We start from the raw sequence: 21237 nt of genomic DNA, 5'->3' as shown, positions 1-21237 counted from the left end.
AGGGTGAGGAGAGGGAGCAAAGATGCCATCCCAGGGGGATCGCTCTCCTGAGAAGGGGGAGGAAAAAGCAACCCAAAAGTGAAACAGCCCGAAGCAAACCCTGATGTTCCCTCCCTCAGCTGGCAGACACACTGCCTTCCTGCAGTGTCATTTCTCTGATGAGAGACAGAGTTAAGGCAAAAAATCAACTTTTCTCAGCATCACAGAATCATTTCATTTGAAAAGACGCTTGAGAACATCGAGTCCTGCCATTAACCTGTCCCTAACAACCTGACAACATCAACATCTCTGTGGGATACCCTGTCTGGATGGTCACCACAGCAACTTTAAGTCCAATTTTACAACTTACTGTAATTTCACTCATTTCCATTCTATTCTGTTTGTTGTTAAACATTTGGCTCTATGGTAGAGCATGGAAATCAGCTGGACAAGTTATGGGATTGCAGAAACCTCTTGGCATAAATCAGGGGACTTAAACACCTGGAACAAACTCTTAACCACTGAGTAAACCAACCCAACTTTTCCCTCAGTTTATAACTGGAATTCAGCACTACTCTGTTTGGAGGCACAGAGGCGAGAGGTGACCACACCGCTCTGCGAGAAGGAGGGATTGAGGGGGACCCTTGCTGCTGTTTCTCCCAGAACACAGGTGAGGAGGGAATGAAATATTATCTTTAATAACACAAATACATTCCAGTTACCATGGAAAATACAGAACAAGATGCTAGAGCCCTACAGGTTTTACAAGGAAGAGCACCAATGAACTAAACATTCCCTCCTGTGCTCTTTCCTTTCCCACCCATAGATAGTTTCTTCAGTAACTTTCAAGTGCACGACACAGAAGAGATCTGTGTGTCTGCTGCACGTGAAGGGGAAAAGTTCCTTTTGGTGTTAGAGCTGTAAAGTCAGATTTATCTCCAAAGCAACTCAATCATGTATCAAGGAAAGAGTCAGGGTATTTTCAGCTCTGTCTTGAACACTGCCAGCCACGGGGCAGGCACAGCTTCTCTGGGCACCCTGTGCCACTGTCCCACCACCCTCACAGGGAACAACTTCTAAGATCTCATCTCAATCTCCCCTCTCTGTCACGTTAAAATCGTTCCCCCTTGGCCCATCCCCACAGGCCCTTGCTCTCCCCACAAGAAATGAGGGCAGATCCCAGGATCATCCCTCGGCAGCCGCAGCGCTCCGCTGCCGGCTCAGCCAGCCCAACTCACACACCGAGTCCAAAGCAGCCACTCTGGGGAAGTCTCTTGAGGTGTTCTGGCAACTCCTACAGCACCCCAAGATCGCCATCGCCACCCACCTCCTTCCACGCTCCTCTGTCCACAGGCGGCACCGGCTCCGAGACACCAAGACGGGAACCACCAGAGGAGCTGCTCTTGCCTCCTCCACCGGTAGCTTGTGTTCCGTGGGGCAGCTGTCGTCTCCAGTGCCTCTGCTGGAGGGTTCTGTGGGGTTCTGTGACCTCACACACCTGAACACGGGGAGTTCCAGAATCAGCCACCCCTGTGGTCTCCATGTCCCCAAGGTCATTGTGATGCATGAGCTCTGACTGGGTCCATGGGGTGCTCTGGAGGTGCTGCAGGCATTCTCTGGGATTCTCTAGGGGTATCCCCAGGATGCCCTGGGAGTGCACAGAGACACAGGGCCGTGGAGCAAGCTGCTCTAGTGGAAGGTGTCCCTGCCCGTGCCTTTGGGGGTTGGAGCTGGCTGAGCTTTAAGGTCCCTTCCAGCCCACTCTGGGATTCCATGATTCTCTGCTGTGCCAATGTCGGTCCCTCTCCACTCCTCGGAGGTGGCCGTGACGCCCTGTTCCATGGCCCACGTTGAGCTGTGACCCCTCGCATGCTCCACCTCCGGACCAAAGGCACTGAGGAAGAGCAGCCCGTGAGGGACCTCCCCGAGCCGGCTGGGCAGAGGCTGGTCCCCCCGCAGCCACTCCCGGAGCACCCCTGGCTGCCCAGGGGCCATGGGCACGATGCTGCCGCCATCCCAAAGCCGTGGCGGTCGCTGTGGATTTGCCCATTGTGACGGGGCCCCCACGGTGAGCGTGGGCTCTTTAAGGAGGGAGAGCCCTGCAGTAACCGGTGCAGAGGAGAGCCCTCCCCTCCCTCGGGGCTTCATGTAACCAAAAACGGGGGTGGGGTGGGCAGGGAAGGTGCGGGGGTGTCATTAAGTGCCTGTTGATGAACTGTCTGTGGGGAAGGGGGAGGATGGACCTCACCTCCCCCCCAGTACCCCAAAACGGGGGGCGTGGATGTGGGGGAGGGTGCCAATGGACACAACCTCCCATCCCCCACCCGGGGGTGTTGGGGGGTGGCACCTCCCCCCCTCTTTATACCCGGGATGGGAGGGGAGGATAAAGGGGGGGATGGGGGGGGGGGTCTATCCGAAGCCTTATTGACACCGATGTAAAAGGGGGGGGGGGGGGAGAGGTCACCTTAAGAATGTATGAAAAGGAAACTTAACCAATAAATAAAGATTTCACAGGAAATCGAGGCCCCCTCTCCCCCCCCGTGTTTCGGCCTTTCCCCATCCCCCTTCCGCGATGCTCTCCGCACTTCCGGGTTGGATGCCGCCGTTGCCCAGCAACGGGGTCTCCACGTACCGCTTCCCATGCATTACACACACACACACACACACACACACACACACACACACACACACACACACACCCGGCCTCGTTCTGGCGAGCGTTGCCCAGGCAACAGCCAATCAGCTCTGAGCTCCCCAACTCGTGTCCCCGTTTATCCCCCTCCCGGCTGCCCCCCATGGGGCTGAATATGGGGCCTTTCCTCGCCCCTCCCCCCCCCCCCCGTTTTTTTCCCCTCTTCCCCTCCCCCACCGCATACCCATCTTCCCCCTGCCCCCCTTATGCCCCCCATTCCCCCTCCCCCTTTTTCCCACCCCCATTCCCCACATTCCTGCCATTTCTCCCCCTCCATCCCTCCCCATTTCTCATCCCACCGTCGTTACCCCCCCTTATTTACATGCAATTAGCGTAGGACCTGCTTTATCCACACGCACTTCATGTAGGGCTGACCTTATTTACACGTTACTTCCTTATTTACATGTTATTAATGTGGGGCCTACTTAATTTGTGTCCTTTTAGTCCAGCATGCTCAGCGCTTCCAGCAGCCCCTGCCCTGCTCCCTAGGGCCTGAAAGGGGCGTGGCCAAAGGGGTGAGGACACGCCCCCCCAGCCCCTCCCCGTCTTTGCTCACCTGGGCCTGCAGGGGGCGCAGCTGCGCCTGGAGCTTCCCATTGGATGCGCCCAGAGCCCGGAGCTGGATCCAGCGACGGGACTGGAAGGGATGGAGGGGGGGACACAAGGAAATGAGGGACCCCAAAGCCATGGGAGGGACCCAAATACCCCCCAAGACCCCCAAACACCTTAAATATCGCCCCATATTTCCCCACAAGCCTCTCCCTTAACACCAAACCCATTCATAACCCCCGGATCCCCCTCCCAGCACTGCTGAACCCCAAAATTCCCCCTAAAGCCCCAAACTCCCCCATGTCATCCCCTGTAGACCCAAAATCCTCCTCCAGGACCCCCACATATCCCTCATCCCTCCCAAAAAGCGGCGCTGGGACCCTTTAGGGACCCCAACCCCTCCCCATAACCATCAAATTCCACCCCCCAGACCCCCCCAAGCCCATCAGGACCCCCCCCAAATCCCCACATTCCCCCGTTGGCACCCACCAGCCGCTGCTTCCCCTCCTGCAGCTGCCTCCTCAGTGGCCCCAGGGCAGTTTCTGGGGAGTCCATGGGGCTGCCCCATAGCTCTGGGCCCTGCTGGATCTGGGCCCCCCGAGCCCCTGGGAGCCCCGTGGCCTCCAGCATCAACCTGGTGGCAAGGGGGAGCCCAAAGCCAAACGTTGAGGGGAGTTTGGGGGGCCCAAAGGGGTCCAGATCCCATTTTGGGGACCCCAAAAGGGCTGCAGGGACCAGGTCTCAGCACTGGGTTTAGGGAGAGTGGGGGGGGCTTTAAGGACCCCTATGAGCCCAGCACCCACTTCAGAAGAAAACCCAGGGGGGTTTAAAGTATAGAGGGGGTCCCTAAAGGGTTCTGGGGTTCAGGAGTGGGGAGCAAAAGATCATGGGGGAGGGCCCAGGGGCAGTTTTGGGTTGCAGGGGGGGAAACCAGGCTGCAGGATGTATTCGGGGGGGTCCTTGAGAGGGTTTTGAGTGCATGGGGGAATCCATGGGGTGGTTTTGGTGCAGAGGGGGTGTTTTGGGGTGCAGAGGGGGGTTGTTTTGGGGTGCACACTGGGTGCTTTTGGGGTGCAGTGGGGGTAGATTTGGGGTGCAGAGGTGTGTTTTGGGGTGCAGGGGGCGGTTTTGGGGGGCCGTGGGGCTTCTGGGATGCATGGGGGTGATTTTAGGGTGCAGGGGTTGTGTTTTGGGGTGCAGGGGGCATGGTTTTGGAGTGCAGAGGGGGCGTTTTGGGATGCAGGGGGGTGGTTTTGGGGTGCAGGGGGGTGTTTTGGCCCCTGTGGGACCCCCCACCCCGCCCCCCAAACCTGAATCTCCTTGAGGTGCTGGTACCTGAGCCCCGAGTTAAGGAGGAAACCGGGGGGGGGGGGAGGGGTACAGGAGGGGTTGGGGGGGGTCAGAGAGGATCATGGGAGGGAATTGGGGGTTCCTGGGATCCCAATGGGATTTGGAGGGGTCCTAAAGGAATTTGGGCTCCTGTGCATGGATCTGGGAGAAGTGGTTTGGGGGGGGGGGGGTCACAAGGGGGAATTGGGGGGTGCTGGGGGGTTGTTGGGATCCCAATGGAATTTTGGGGGGGGTCCTAACAGGCACCTATCCTATAAGAACACCCCTCCCCCCCCCGCCATGCATTTTAGGGACCGATCCGAGGTTCGGGGTCCCTCCAGATGTTGCAGTTCCTCCCCCCAGATGTTGGGGTGCCCCCCTCACCGCGGGTGCCGCACGTGGCCCATGATGTACTCCCGGATGGGGGCTCAGGGCCCCGTGCACAGCCTGGAGGTGGGGGGGAGACAAAGAGAGGGGGTCAGGAGCACCCCAACCCCCCCAGGACCCCAACAGCCCCCACTGGGGGGTCCCGCGGGCTCCAACCTGCGCAGGTCGGGATCGGAGGGGAGCTCCAGCTCCGCCATGATGGGCGAAATTGGCGGGAACCGGACGGGACCAAACTGGGGCGGGCGCGGGGGGGGGAGGGGGCGGGGCCCGGGCCCGATCCTGGCCCCTGCGCCCCCTCCCGCAGCCCCCTCCCCCACTCCGCGTCACGTGGTCATCACCCAGCACCGCCTCCTGCCCCACCCCCGCGGGCTCTTCGCCCTCCAGGTCACCTCGGGTCACGTGGGGCGGGGCCTCGGCACCCCCCGCACTATAGGGGTGCCCCATAACTTTGAGGGGGGCACAGAGGGGGTGCCCCATAACTTGGGCGGCTCCATAGGGGGGACCCAGACCCCGCCCCATAACTGGGGGGGCTCCACAGGTGGGGAGACCCCTAACTTGGGGGAGGGCACAAAGGGGGACCCTCAGACCCCACCCCATAACTTTGGGGCAAAAAGGGGGGCTCCATAGGGGGGACCCAGACTCCGCTTCATAACTTGGGGGGGACAAAGGGGGCACCCCATAACTTGGGGGGCTCCATAGGGGACTTCCAGAGCCTGCCCCATACCTTGGGGGCCACAAAGGGGGCGCCCCATAACTTGGGGGTCCCAGTGCCCGCCCCCCAACACCCCATAGCGCGGGTCCTGGCCGCCCGCTTGGGGGCGCTGTTGCACCGGGCCCCGGTGCTGCTACGGGAGCGGCGCCGCTCGGTGCTGGGGGCGCTGCTCCGTGGGAGGGGGGGGCACCGGGGCTTCCCCCCCCGGCTCTCGCCGCTGCTCCGGGGGCACCGGGGCTCGAACCCGGGAGCTCGGGGCTCGAACCCGGGGTCCCTGAAGCCTCAATGGGAGCCGCAACCGGATGCGCGGCGGGACCGGGGCATCCCCAGCCCCATCTTTGGATCCAGTGCGGAGCAGTGGGAAGTGAGTTGGGAATGGGGGTAACGGGTGGCAATGGGGGTGTAATGGGGGGCAATGGGGTAACATGGGCAATGGGGGGCATTGGGGGTAATGGGCGATGGGGATAATGGGGGGCAATGGGGTAAAGAAGGGAATGGGGGGCAATAGGGTCAATGGAGACAATGGGGGGCAATGGGGTTAAAGGGGGTAATGGGGGCCAATAGGGTCAATGGAGGCAATGAGGGGCAATGGTGTCTCTCCCCCCCACCCAGAGCCCCCCCTCCTGGAGCCTGGTTCTGCTCTTCCAGCCCCATGGAATTTCGTGTCCATGCTCCCCCCTACAACCGAATCCGGACCTGGATCCGTGTCCATGTGTGGAGCATCCAGATCCAGATCCCATAGGATCTGCTCCCAAGCACTAGGAGCTGCGATGCCAATGGGATCCAGTTCTCCCAGATGATCCAAGGCTCTGGAATGAGGCAGAGCTGCCGCACAAGCTGGTGCTTCAAGATAATTCCATGCTCCCAGAGAGCCTGGTGCAGCTCCGGCACGATCTGGTGTTCCAGGATGATCCAGGGATCCGGGATGATCCAATGCTCTGGAATGATCCAGGGATCCAGAATGATCCAGGGATCCAGGATGATTCAAGGATCCGGAATGATCCAGGGATCCAGGATGTTGCAGGGATCTGGAATGATCCAGAGCTCTGTGAATGATCCATGGCTCCAGAATGATCCGGGAATCCAGGATGATCCAGTTTGGCTCCATCATGATCCAATGCTCCAGAATGATCCAATATCCCGGCATGATCTGCTTCGGCTCCATCAGGATCCGTTTTTGTTCCAACAGGATCCAGTGTCCTGGCATGATCCACAGCTCCGGAATGACCCAATCCCACTCGGTTCCATTCAGACCCAATTCAGTCCCATTCCGATCCCGTCTGGCTCCATCGCGATCTGGTTCAGTCCCATCCCAGTCCCATTCGGCTCCATTCAGACCCAGTTCAGCTCCATCCCAATTCAGTTCCACTCCATTTAGACCCAGTTCAGTCCCATCCCAATCCTATTCAGCTCCATCCCGATCCCATTCGGTCCCATCCCCATCCAGTTCCGCTCCTTTTGGACCCAGTTCAGCCACATCCCAATCCCATTCGGCTCCATTCAGATTCAATTTGGTCCCATCCCGATCCCATTCATCCCTATTCTGATCCCATTTGGCTCCATTTGGACCCAGTTCGGTCCCATTCCAATCCCATTCGTCTCCATCCCAATATGATTCATCCCTATCCCAACCCAATTCAGCTCCATCCCGACCCCATTTGGCCCCATCCGGTCCCGGTCCTGCTCCATCCAGACCCAATCCAGCTCCATCTGGGCTCAACACAGCTCCATCTGGACCCATCCTGGCCCCATTCACATCCGATCCGGCTCCATCTAGACACGACCTGGCTCCATCCGGACCCAATCCAGTTCCATCTGGACCCATCCCAGCTCCGCTGCTGCTGCCCCCCCCGGCTCCCTGGCACTGCTGCGGGCACTGGAACTGAGAACCCACCCCCCCACCATTAAAGGCTCCTTTGCTGTCAACATCATTTTGGGGTGAAAACAGCACTTTTAGGGTCATTTACTGGGTTATAATGAGGTATAATAAGGTATAATGGGTTGTAATGGGGTTTTTAATGGGGTATAATGTGTTATAATGGGGTTACAATGGGGTATACTGGGTTACAATGGGGTATAATAGCGGTATAATAGGGTATAATAGATTGTAATGGGTTGTAATAAGGTTATAATTGGGTATAATGTGTTATAATGGGGTATAAAGGGGTTACAGTGGGGTATAATAGGGATATAATGTGGTTATGATAGAGTATAATGGGGTATAATGGAGTTATAATGTGGTTATAATGGGGCATAATGGGGTATACTGGGGTTATCTCTTTCACGGACAACCCCTGTCATGGGGGAAGAGCCTGCATGCCCCAGTGAGGTTGGGAGCTACGCTGGTGGTGGCTCATGCCTCCCGTAGGGTCTCCCGTTCCAGACCGGTCTCAACTGAAGGGGCAGACAAAGTGTGTCCATGGCAGGATGGGCTCACCAGCCTTGGGGCAACCATCCTAGGAGAAGGACAGCTCTAACTTCAAACCGGGCAGACGGAGCTCGTTGGGCCCTGTAAGGCCATCCATCTCAGAAAAGGACACTCTAACCAAACTGCGACCGGAGGACTTTGCTGTCACCGTCCAAGCTCGCTAGGCCCTGGCAGACAAACATCAGGCGTAAAGGACGGGGCCAGTTCTGCGCATGCTGTGCCTCACCTAAAAAACCCACTGCTCTATGACGCATTAATGGGGCTCTATGAAGCAATAATTGGGGGTTTATGACGCAATAATGGAGCTCTATGAGGCAATAATGGGGTCTATGTGGTTATAATGGGGCACTATGATGCAATAATGGGGCCCTATGAGGCAATAATGGGGCTCTTTGAGGCTATAATGGGGTCTATGAGGCAATAATGGGGCTCTACCAGGTAATAATGGGGCTCTATAACTCACTAATGGGGCTCTACGAAGAAATAATGGGGCTCTATGATGCAATAATGGGAGTCTATGACGCAATAATGAGGGTCTATGAGGTAATGGTGTCTATGAGGCAATAATGGGGCTCTATAATGCAATAAGGGTCTCTACAAGGTAGTAATGGGGCTCTATGACACAATAATGGGGCCCTGTGAGGCAATAATGGGGCTCTATGAGGCAATAATGGGGCACTCTGAGGCAATAATGAGGCTCTATGAGGCAATAACAGGGCTCTGAAAAAATAATGGGGCTCTATGATGCAATAATGGGGCTCTATGAGGTAATAATTGGGCTCTATGATGCAATAATGGGGCTCTATGAGGCAATAATGGGGCTCTGATGCAATAATGGGGCTCTATGAGGTTATAAGGGGGTTCTATGAGGCAATAATGGGGCTCTATGAGGCAATAATACGGGTTCTATGACGCAATAATGGAGCTCTATGATGCAATAATGGGGCACTATGATGCAAGAATGGTGATCTATGAGGCAATAATGGGGCACTATGAGAATAATGGGGCTGTATGACGCAATAATGGGGCTCTATGAAGCAATAATTGGGGTTCTATGACACAATAATGGAGCTCTATGACGGAATAATGGGTCTCTATGAGGCAATTATGGGGCTCTATGTCGCAACAACGGGACTGTATGAGGCAATAATGGGGCACTGAGGCAATAATGGGGATCTATGAGGCAATAATGGGGCTCTATGAGGGAATAATTGGGCTCTATGATGCAATAACGGGGCTCTATGAGGCAATAATGGAGCTCTATGATGCAATAATGGGGCATTATGATGCAAGAATGGTGCTCTATGAGGCAATAATGGGGCACTATGAGAATAATGGGGCTCTATGAAACAATAATGGGGCTCTTTTAGGTTATAACGGGGTCTATGAGGCTATAATGGGGCTCTACAAGGTAATAATTGGGCTCCATAATGCAATAATGGGGCTCTATGACGGAATAAAGGGGGTCTATGACGCAATAATGGGGCTGTATGAGGTAATAAGTGGGCTCTATGATGCAATAATGGGGCTTTATGAGGAAATAATGGGGCTCTGTGATGCAATAATGGGGCTCTATGAGGTAATAATTGGGCTCTATGATGCAATAATGGCACTCTATGAGGCAATAATGGGGCTCTATGTAGCAATAATGGGGCTCTATGGGGCAATAATGGGGCTCTATGAAACAATAATGGGGCTCTATGATGCAATAATGGGGGTCCATGATGCAATAATGGGGTTCTATGAGGCAAAAATGGGGCTCTATGTGGTTATAAAGGGGCTCCATGAGGCAATAATGGGGCTCTATGAGGCCATAATGGGGCTCTCTGAGGCTATAATGAAGCTCTCTGAGGTTATAATGGGGCTGTATGACACAATAATGGGGCTCTATGAAGCAATAATTGGGGTTCTATGACACAATAATGGAGCTCTATGACGGAATAATGGGTCTCTATGAGGCAATTATGGGGCTCTATGTCGCAATAATGGGGCACTATGAGGCAATAATGGGGATCTCTGATGCAATAATGGTGCTCTATGAGGGAATAATGGGCCTCTATGATGTATAAATGGGGCTCTAGAAAACAATAATGGGGCTCTATGATGCAATAATGGGGCTCTATGAGGCAATAATGGGGCTCCATGAGGAAATAATGGGGCTCTATGAGGCTATAATGGTGTCTATGAGGCTATAATGTGGCTCTACGAGGTAATAATGGGGCTCTATGACGCAATAATGGGGCTCTATGAGGTAATAATGATGTCTAGGAGGCAATAATGGAGCTCTATAACGCAATAAGGGTCTCTGCAAGGAAATAATGGAGCTCTATGAGGCAATAATCGGGCTCTATAATGCAATAATGGGGCTCTATGAGGGAATAATTGCGCTCTATGAGTTAATAATGGGGCTCTATGAGGTTATTATGGGGCTCAATGACGCAATAATGGGTCCCTATGAGGTAATAATTGGGTTCTATGACGCAATAATGCAGTTCTATGAGGCAATAATGGGGCTCTATGATGCAATAATGGGCCTCTATGAGGTTATAATGGAATTCTATGATGCAATCATGGGGCTCTATGAGGCAATCATGGGGCTCTATGGGGCTATAATGGGGTTCTATGACTCAATAATGGAGCTCTATGACACAATAATAGGGCCCTATGAGGCAATAATGGGGCTATATGATGCAATAATGGGGCTCTATGCAGTTATAATGGGGCACTATGAGGCAAGAATGGGGCTTTACAAGGTAATAATGGGGCTCTATGACGTAATAATGGGAGTCTGTGATGCAATAATGGGGCTCTATGAGGTAATAATGGGGCTCTAGGAGGCAATAATAGGGATCTAAGGCTATAATCGGGCTCTATGGGGCAATAATGGGGCTGTATGATGCAATAATGGGGCTCTATGAGGCAATAATGGGGCTCTATAACGCAATAATGGGGTTCTATGTGGTAATAATGGGGCTCTATGACGCAATAATGGGGGGTCTCTGACACAATAATGGGGCTCTATGAGGTAATAATGGTGTCTATGTGGCAATAATGGGGCTCTATGAGGCAATAATGTTGCCCTATGAGGCAATAATGGGGCTCTATGGGGCAATAATGGGGCTCTATGAGGCAATAATGGGGCTCTATAACGCAATAATGGGGCTCTACGTGGTAATAATGGGGCTCTATGACGCAATAATGGGGGGTCTCTGACACAATAATGGGGCTCTATGAGGCAATAATGTTGCCCTATGAGGCAATAATGGGGCTCTATGGGGCAATAATGGGGTTCTATGGGGCAATAATGGGGCTCTATGATTTCCCGCCAGTAGGATTAATCATGCAATCGGTTGACTCTGATAAGGAGAAATTGAAAATTCTCGAGTGCCAATTTTTGTCACATCAACCATAAAAAACATTGTAATGAGACCTGAAACGTTTGCTAAGTTGCCTCTTTGCAAAACAGGGCTGCCATAGACTTCTTATTATTAGCGCAAGGTCATGGCTGTAAAGATTTTGAGGGTATGTGCTGCATGAATTTGTCAGACTTTTCGGAATCTATTCATAAAACTATTCAGGAACTGAAAAAAGGAGTAACAAAGTTACAGATAAATGATGGATTTTTTGGATTAGGAAATTGTCTTAACTCCCTAGGACTTGGGACATGGTTTGTTTCATTGATCAAAGGAGGTCTTATAATGCTATTCATTGTTATTTGTATCTTACTGATTGTTCCACGTTTATTGAGTTGCCTACAGCGAACGTCAGAAAACACGGTAAAGCAAGTGATGTTTTTAGAAAAACAAAAAGGGGGAGATGTAGGAGAAGAGGCGTTTGAACGCGATCAGAGGATGCTGAGCGACCTTGATTCTTTGGGGAATTAACTTTGAGCCAGACTCTGTAATTTTAGCTTTGGGGGGAACTAATATCAAGCAAGAAAGGTGGAGCAAAAGGGGATGAAAATGAGAAGTAGAAGAAGGAACTGAGAAGTGAGGAGAAGGTCGAAAGGACAGTGTCAAAAAAGCAGACTAATCAATTCTAATTTTAGATTATGCTCGCGGACAGCAGCAACTAACCAAGTGTATTGTAGCTTTAAGTGCGTGGATATGATCAAAAACATATATAAACCATGTAATCTAAAGTAAAGAGGTCTTCGACCAGCAATCGGACTCCGTGCCTTAAATCCCCTCACTAAAGGAGAAAGGTGATTTTAGAAACTGGACTACTACACCCGAATATAATTGACTTCTGAAGATGCTGCTACATTTCTTTTGTACAGAGTATAAATAAGGCAAGTTCTTTTTACTTACTGAGCTGTGATGTAGAAAGCGTTGATCTAGAACAGCTGCAAAAAATTAGTTATTCACATATACTTTAGAAAAGGCTTAATACAGAAGGACAGGGAAAGGGTTGCGTGTTTAATATTAGCATAGCGGAGTGACACTTACTGCAAATTTAATTACCTAATACGCATATTTGAGTGTTGCCTGAAAATAATCACTGACGACTTACTGTAGTGACTGAAAAATTAGCAGCTCCAACTGCTGAGGATGCTAGAGGCTGACAGACGCAGTGGTTGCTGCTGTCAGAACAAAGGGAGAAGCTGGTGGGAATGCAAACACATTTTTTAAGGTAGTACTTACTATCACTAAGGTGTCTAGAGCAAATGGTGGGCAAACAGTCATAGAATAGTTAGGGCAAGAAAGGACTTCAAGATCATCTACTTACAACCTCCCTGCTGACATGGAGAAAACTCCAGGAACAAACTCACCACCACAGTTTTCAAGCTGACAAGCAGGTATTCCTTACTGCGGCACCGGGAGACACGGGGGATAGCTCCACTTAGCGTGTATCACCCCGATTGTCACACAAGCCGTCCTTTTATAGCCACTGGGCATACATACATATTCATGAGGCTACGAATGGATTATATCGTTTTCCAGAGAGTTCCCCGCATGCGTACAGAATTGTGGGGGTGGTCTCTGAGGGTTGTTTGCTTACTCCAACGATCTTCATCACTTCTGGCAGCCTTTGAAGCACGCGCAGTAGATGCTCATACCAGTTTAATTGGTTCGTTAGCACCAGAGACGTAACAATCCTCCTATCCTCCTACTGATCAGGTAGTTTAACTGCAGCCCATCCTGGACACCTGCGGTTCCCAGATACTCCTTATCCTGTGTCCTGTTCTTCTAGACTGTTTTTTCCTTAAAACTATGTCAACTATAGCAATTTCTCTTGTGAGAATTCTCAGTATGTTCTCTATGTTCTCTAGCTTCTCTATGTAATCTTTTTCTCTATGTATCATGCACCTCAGTAATTTTCCATTGCTACTGTTACAAAGCCATCAAACTTAACATTACTTAAAGCTAATTATAAAGATTTCATTGTCCCAGCGACGGAGGGGGCGGGGGGGGGGGGGCTCAGCTCCTCCTTGTCCATGGTGCTGAAGAAGATGTGAGATCCTCAGTGTCCCTTATGGAACTGCGTCTCCCTATGGAATCCCAGCACTCCTTATGGAATGGCAGCATTCTCTATGGAATGACGGTGTTCCCTATGGAATGCCATTGTCCGGGGGGGGTCACAGCTCTTCCTTGTCCACAGTACCGGAGAAGAAGAGGGCGAAGCGGCAGAGATGGCGCGAGGCCGAGTGCAATTCCTGCTGCAGGTGCCAGTTGTTGTGGCGCAGGTTGGCCACTTCCACCTGGAGAACCACCTTGTCCTGCTTCTCCTGTAGGATACAAGCTCAGAGCCCCAAAACAGACCCAAAACAGCCCCAAAATTGCCCCAAAACTAGCCCATAACCACCTTATTTTGCTTCTCCTATGGGATACGGGGTTAGAGCCCCAAACCATAAAAAAAACCAGGACAAAACCACCCCAAAACAGCCACAAAACACCCCAAAACCATCCCAAAACCACCTTGTCCTGCTTCTCCTATGTGCTACAGGGTCAGAGCCCCAAAACAGCCCCAAAACAGGATAAAACCACACCAAAATACCCTCACAACACCACAAAAACCATCCAAAAACCACCTTGTTCTGCTTGTCTTATGAGATACAGGGTCAGAGCCCCAAAACAGGACAAAAACAGCCCAAATCACCCAAAAACCACCTTGCCCTGCTTCTCCTAAGAGATAAAGGGTCACAGCCCCAAAACAGGACAAAACCACCCCAAAACACACAAAACCACACACAAAACACCCCAAACCACAGCAAAACCACTCAAAAACCACCTTGTCCTGGTTCTCCTGTGGGATACAGGGTCAGAGCCCCAAAACAGACCCAAAAAAGCCCCAAACCAACCCAAAAAACATCCGAAAACGACCCCAAAAACACCTTGACCTGCTTCTGCTGTGGGATACAGGGACAGAGCAGAAAACCAGCTCCAAAACAGGCCAAAATCACTCAAAACCCCCCAAAACACGCCCAAAAGAGAACCGAAAAATACCTTGTCCTGCTTCTCCTATGGGATACAGGGTCAGAGCCCCAAAACAGACCCCAAAACAGGCCAAAACCACCCCAAAACACCCCCAAAACCACCTTGTCCTGCTTCTCCTATGAAATACAGGGTCAGAGCTCCAAAACAGACCCAAAACAGCCTCAAAACACACCAAAAAAACAGCCCAAAACCACCTTGTCTTGCTTCTGCTATGGGACACAGGGTCAGAACACAAAAACAGCCCTAAAAAAGGACAAAAACAACCTAAAACACCCCAAAAACCAGCCCAAAACCACCATGACCTGCTTCTCCTCTAAAATACAGGGTCAGAGCCCAAAAACAGACCCAAAACAGGACCAAAAAACACCAAAACACCCCAAACGCAGCCCAAAACTACCTTGTCCTGCTTCTGCTATGGGATACAGGGTCAGAGCCCCAAAACAGACCCAAAACAGGACAAAAACAACTCAAAACACCCAAAACCACCCCAAAACCACCTTGTCCTGCTTCTCCTAAAGGATACAGGGTCAAAGCCCCAAAACAGCCCCAAAACATGACAAAAACAACCCAAAACACCCAGAAAACCCCAAAACCCAGCACAAAACCACCTTGTCCTGCTTCGCCTGTGGGATACAGGGTAAGAGCCTCCAAACAGCCCCAAAACAGGACAAAACCAGCGCCAAACGCCCAAAACACCCCAAAACACCCCAAAACCACCCTGTCCTTCTTCTCCTATAGGATACAGGGTCAGAGCCCCAAACACACCAAAACCACCCCATAACCACCTTGTCCTGCTTCTCCTATGGGATACAGGGCCAGAGCACCAAAACAGACACAAAACAGCCTCAAAACACCCCAAAAACCAGGCCAAAACCACCTTGTGCTGCTTCTGCTATGGGACACAGGGCCAGAACCCAAAAGAGCCCTAAAAAAGGACCATAACAACCTAAAACACCCCAAAAACCAGCCCAAAATCACCTGGTGCTGCTTCTTCTATGGGATACAGGGTCAGAGCCTCCAAACAGCCCCCAAAAATGCCAAAAACAGTCAAATACCACCAAAACAGCTCCAAAACACCCCAAAACCACCTTGTCCTCCTTCTCCTACAGGATACAGGGTCACAGCCCCCAAAAAGACCCAAAACAGGCCAAAAGCAACCCAAAACACCCCCAAAACCACCCCAAAACCATCTTGTCCGGCTTCTCCTGTGGGATACAGGGTCAGAGGCACAAAACAGACCCAAAACACCCCAAAAACACCCCAAAACACCCCAAAACCCAGCCCAAAAGCACCTTGTCCTGCTTCTGCTATATGATACAGGGTCAGAGATCCAAAACAGCCCCAAAACAGGACAAAACCAACCCAAAACCAGCCCAAAAACCCAAGCCAAAACCACCTTGTCCTGCTTCTGCTATGGAATACAGGGTCAGAGCCCCAAAACAGACCCAAAACAGGACAAAAACAACCCAAAACACCCCAAAATCACCTTGTCCTGCTTCTCCTATGGGATACAGGGTCAGAGCCTCCAAACAGCCCCAAAACATGCCAAAAACAGTCAAAAACCACCAAAACAGACCCAAAACACCCCAAAACCACCTTGCCCTGCTTCTCCTATACGATATAGAGTCAGAGCCCCAAAAAGACACAAACAGGCCAAAAACAACCCACAACACTCCAAATCCCAGCCCAAAACCACCTTGTCCTGCTTCTGCTATGGGATACAGGGTCAGAGCTCCAAAACAGACTCAAAACAGGCCAAAAAAAACCCCAAAACACCCAAAAACCCAGCCCAAAACCACCTTGTCCTGCTTCTGCTACAGGATACAGGGACGCAACCCCTAAACAGACCCCAAAAAAACGCAAAATAGGACAAAACCACCCCAAAAGCACCTTGTCCTGCTTCTCCTATGAGGTACAGGGTCAGAGCCCCAAAACAGTCCCACAACAGGACAAAACCACGCAAAAACCAGGACAAAACACCCAAAGCAAACGGCAAAACAGGACAAAACTACCCCAAAACCACCTTGTCCTGCTTCTCCTACAGGATAAAGGGTCAGAGCCTCAAAACAGCCCCCAAACAGGACAAAAACACTCCAAAACCCCGCAAAAAGCCCCAAAACACCCCAAAACCACCTTGTCCTGCTTCTCCTATGGGATACAGGGTCAGAGGCCCTAAACACCCCAAAACCAAGACAAAACTACCCCAAAACCACCTTGTCCTGCTTCTCCTACAGGATACAGGGTCAGAGCCTCAAAACAGCCCCCAAACAGGACAAAAACACTCCAAAACCCCCCAAAAAGCCCCAAAACACCTCAAAACCACCTTCTTCTTCTCCTATGGGATACAGTGTCAGAGCCCCAAAACAGACCCAAAAAAACACCAAAACAGGACAAAACCACCCCAAAACCACCTTGTCCTGCTTCTCCTGTGGGATACAGGGTCAGAGCCTCAAAACAGACCCAAAACAGGCCAAGTACAACCCAAATCACACCAAAACCAGCTCCAAAACCCCCAAACCAACCCAAAACCACCTTGTCCTGCTTCTCCTATGGAACACAGGGTCAGAGCCCCCAAAAAGACACAAAACATGACAAAAATAGGACAAAACCACCCCAAAACCACCTTGTCCTGCTTCTCCTATGGGATACAGGGTCAGAGCCCCCCAAAAAGACACAAAACATGACCAAAATATGGCAAAACAACCCCAAAACTACCTTGTCCTGCTTCTACTCCGGGGTACACATTCACAGCCCCCAAACAACCCCAAACCTGCCTCAAAACAGGACAAAACCAGGCCAAAACACCCAAAACAACCCCCAAAACCACCCCAAAATCACCTTGTCCTGCTTCTCCTATGGGACACAGGTCAGAGCCCCAAAACAGGACAAAACCAACCTAAAACCAGCTCAAAACCACCTTGTCCTGCTTCTGCTGTGGGATACAGGGTCAGCGCCCCAAAACAGACCCAAAACAGCCCAAAAACCACCCCAAGCCCACCTTGTCCTGCTTTTCCTGTGGGATACTGGGTCAGAACCCCAAACCAGACCCAAAACAGGCCAAAAACAACCCAAAAACCACCCCAAGCCCACCTCTTCCTGCTTCTCCTGTGGGATACATAGTCAGAACCCCAAAACAGCTGCAAAACAGGATAAAAGCAACCCAAAACCATTCAAAACAGACCCAAACCACCCTAAACCAGGTGTCTGCTTCTCCTTATCAATGGTTAGTGCCTTTGTTCTGCTTAGTAGGCATGATAGGTACAGACCATACTTTTGTTTTAGCAAGTGAATTCCTCTAACCCCCTTGTACAACTCCATTGTACAACCCCCCTGTACACTGGTTAACCCTGTATCAGATGGATGGATAGATGGATGGATGGATGGGTGATGGATGAATGGATGGGTGATGGCTTGGTGATGGATGGATGATGGATGGATGGACGAATGGATGGATGATGGATGAATGGATGGATGATGGATGATGGATGATGCATGTATGGAAGATGGGTGATGGATGAATGGATGAGTGGAAGGATGACGGATGATGAAAGATGGATGATGGGTGGATGACGGATGGATGATGGAAAATGGATGAATGGATGAATGAATACACATAGATTCCATAAGCCTCATCTCCTATTACTTTCCCATCTGTAATGCTGAAAGCCCATTGTGAAGAGCAGCACTGAACCATTGAAACCCTTGTAGGGTCCAAACACAAATCAGTCTATTTCAAACAAATTTTTTAATCATGTCCAATTTAATAGTTCAGTGTCCCAGGGCAGCTCCTCACAGCAATCAGTCAAACCATGGACAGTTCAGGCTCAGTCCAGTTCAGTCACTCACAAGGGGATGGCGTGGGATTGACATGGGATGGGAAGGGGTGGGATCGAATGGGATTAGGATGGGTTGAGGTGGGATGGAATGGAGTGGGCCTGGGTGGGGTGGGATGCAAAGATGAGACGAGATGAGATGCAATGCAATGCAATGGGATGCTTTGAGATGCAATAAGATGCCATGGGATGGCAAGAGACAGGGGATAGGAGATAGGAGATAAATAAGAGAGGAAGAAGAGGCGAGGCGAGGCGAGAAGAGAAAGGGATGAGGACGATGAAATGAAACTCAATGAAATGGTATCAAATGGACATGAAATTAAATGAAATAAAGTGAAAAAACAAAATGAAATGAAATGAAATGATATGATAGGAAATGGTATATTTTTGGAGAGAAGAGGAGGAGAGAAAATGACAAGGAGGAGAAAAGAAACCAAATGCAATGAAATGGAAATGAAATTATATGATATGATATGACACTATAACATGACATAACATGATAAAACATAATATGGTATATACTATGATACAATATATGCTATGAGGGTGAAACGAATTTAAATGAAATGACATGAAATGGACATGAAATGGAAATGAAAATGGAAGGAAATTAAATACAATCAAATTCTATGGTATGGTATGATATGGTATGGTACAGCATGGTATGTATGATACGCTATGATAGAGAAGATAAGCTATGATATGCTTTGATAAGGTATGATATGCTATGATATACTATTGTATGATATGTGACATGATGGTATGGTATACAACTGTATGACATGATCAGATATGATATGATAGATTATGATATGATAAAATACAGTATGATAAGATATGATATGATACGATACGATACGATACAACATGACATAATATTTTTGGAGAGGAGAGAAAATGGTGAGGATGAAATGAAATTAATTGCAATGTAATGGAAACAAAATGAAATGATATGATGATATGATGTAACATGATATAACATGATAAAACATATAATACAAGATATGCTATGCTTTGACATGGTATGATAGGGTATAATATGCTATATGATTCAATATCATATTCTACAGCATATGATGAGGAGAGGAGAGGAGAGGAGAGGAGAGGAGAGGAGAGGAGAGGAGAGGAGAGGAGAGGAGAGGAGAGGAGATGGCATGGGATTGGACAGGATGGAATGGGATGCGATGAGATGAGATGCAATGAGATGCGATGCCATGAGATACAATGAGATGCGATGCAATGAGATCAGAAGAGATCTGGGAAGACGCTGGCTCAGGCAGTTGGCTGTGTCCCCTCTGCCTTGACAAACTGCCACCACAACCCGCAAGTGGCCCGTGCCCACTGCGCCCAGAGCCTGGGATGCAAAGCAGAGAATTACAAGGGTGTCCCAGTCACACGGGGAACCCCAAATGTGGTTTTACACAGGGTTCTCGCACCCTTCAAACAGTCATGTACCACACACTTGGACCAAGCACTAGCACCCTCACTACCAATGACCAGTCCTAGTCCAACTCTGCCAGGCGCTCACGCTACTTCTGCTGCAGTCCTGCTCTTGTCTATTGAGGCAGATGACCCTGGACCAGTCCTGCAAGAGACACTGATGAATGGTGTGTGGGACAGTGAGAGGCTTTCAAAGACATGCTGGAGGGGCTGGGATTCTGACATTATTTCTGCTGGGCTGCAATACCCCTTCTCCTTCACAGACAGCTCTAAGATACCCTTAAGAAAAGTCCTAGTTCCAGGGCTGGGCTGAGGCTTCCAGGGAAAATCCACTACCTCATCACATTACAGTGCACACAGAAATATATGGAGACATATATAAATAAAAGAGCTATTTATTAATACTTGAAAGACTGGGTGATCTAGTAGCTAGGGGGAAGAGAATTTTCATAACATGCCTTGTGGGTCCCACCAACCAGGGTCCCAAACGCCAGTGACAGGGTGGCGAGAGGCAGCAAAGATGCCATCCCAGGGGGATCAGTCTCCTGAGAGCGGGCAGGGAAAAACAACCCAAAAGTGCCACAAGCCCCCTTCCCACTTCCACCACTGGGGAAGATTGGGAAACACGCACATCAGCATCCCAGGGCCGGCGGTGCCGGCCCCATCCCTTCCCCTCGTACATGAAATTCACCTCCCCCAAACCACAGCCGGCACGGGAAAGCCTCGTTTAGGCCAGGAGATCACCAGCAGGGCAGGAAAGCATTGCGAGGGGCAGCTGCTGGGGCTGACAAAGCAAAGCCCCGCGAGGCTGCTGAAGCAGCCAGGACTCGTGGAACTGGGGCGGAACCCGAGGGAGGGGGCAGTTGGCCCCCGCCCAACCGGCACTGACCAACTGCCGGGGCAGGTACAGCAGCAGCTCCCGCTCCTCCTGGTGCTCCTGCCCTACAGGTAAACCCCAGCCGGCTCTGCCTGCCAAACTCTCACCCCAGCACCTCTCTGCTTCTCCCAACAGAGAGGCTCCCTCTCCAGCTGCCCACGGCATCGGAGGTACCCGGCGTGAGCTTCACCGCTCCGGCCATGCCGCCTCCTGTGCGTGCCTCTGTGCTGCCCTCTGTCCCGGGGCTGCCAGTCTCTGCTGAGCCTGCCCAAGTCCAGCAGCTCCCCAAGGAGCCAGCAGCGGCGGCGGCGGCGCTGGAGAACAGCGAGGACAATGTCCCTGATGTCTACGATTTGAATGACTTACTCAGTGCACTCCCTGACCCGACTGAGAATGCGGCGGAGGGCGGCTGCCGCAAGGAGCCAGCAGCGGTGGCAGGGCTGGCAGACAATGGGGACATCGTCCCTGCGGTCTACGATTTGTCTGCCTTGCTCAGTGCTCTCCCTGACCTGACTGAGAACGCGGTGGAGAGCAGCTGCCCCAAGGAGCCAGCGGCCATGGCAGGGCTGGGGAA

At 51.1% G+C, this 21237-nt stretch overlaps 1 long non-coding RNA gene across 1 annotated transcript in view; it reads right to left on the bottom strand.

Annotated features, from left to right (window-relative positions):
• Positions 1–13495: 13495 nt before the first annotated feature.
• The window catches only part of LOC133277167 (uncharacterized), a 119095-nt gene continuing 111353 nt past the window's right edge, over positions 13496–21237 (bottom strand). The window contains exon 3 of the long non-coding RNA XR_009746101.1: positions 13496–13789. This is a non-coding gene — a long non-coding RNA (uncharacterized LOC133277167). The remainder of the gene's footprint in view (positions 13790–21237) is intronic.

Source organism: Pezoporus flaviventris, unplaced genomic scaffold (assembly GCF_033815535.1).
Source record: "Pezoporus flaviventris isolate CSIRO_AGI_PZ_B2104156 unplaced genomic scaffold, CSIRO_AGI_Pfla_v1 ptg000051l, whole genome shotgun sequence".
Lineage (NCBI taxonomy): Eukaryota > Metazoa > Chordata > Aves > Psittaciformes > Psittacidae > Pezoporus > Pezoporus flaviventris.
The sequence above is the reverse complement of the archived record's forward strand: the minus strand, read 5'-3'. Positions and strand labels throughout refer to the sequence as shown.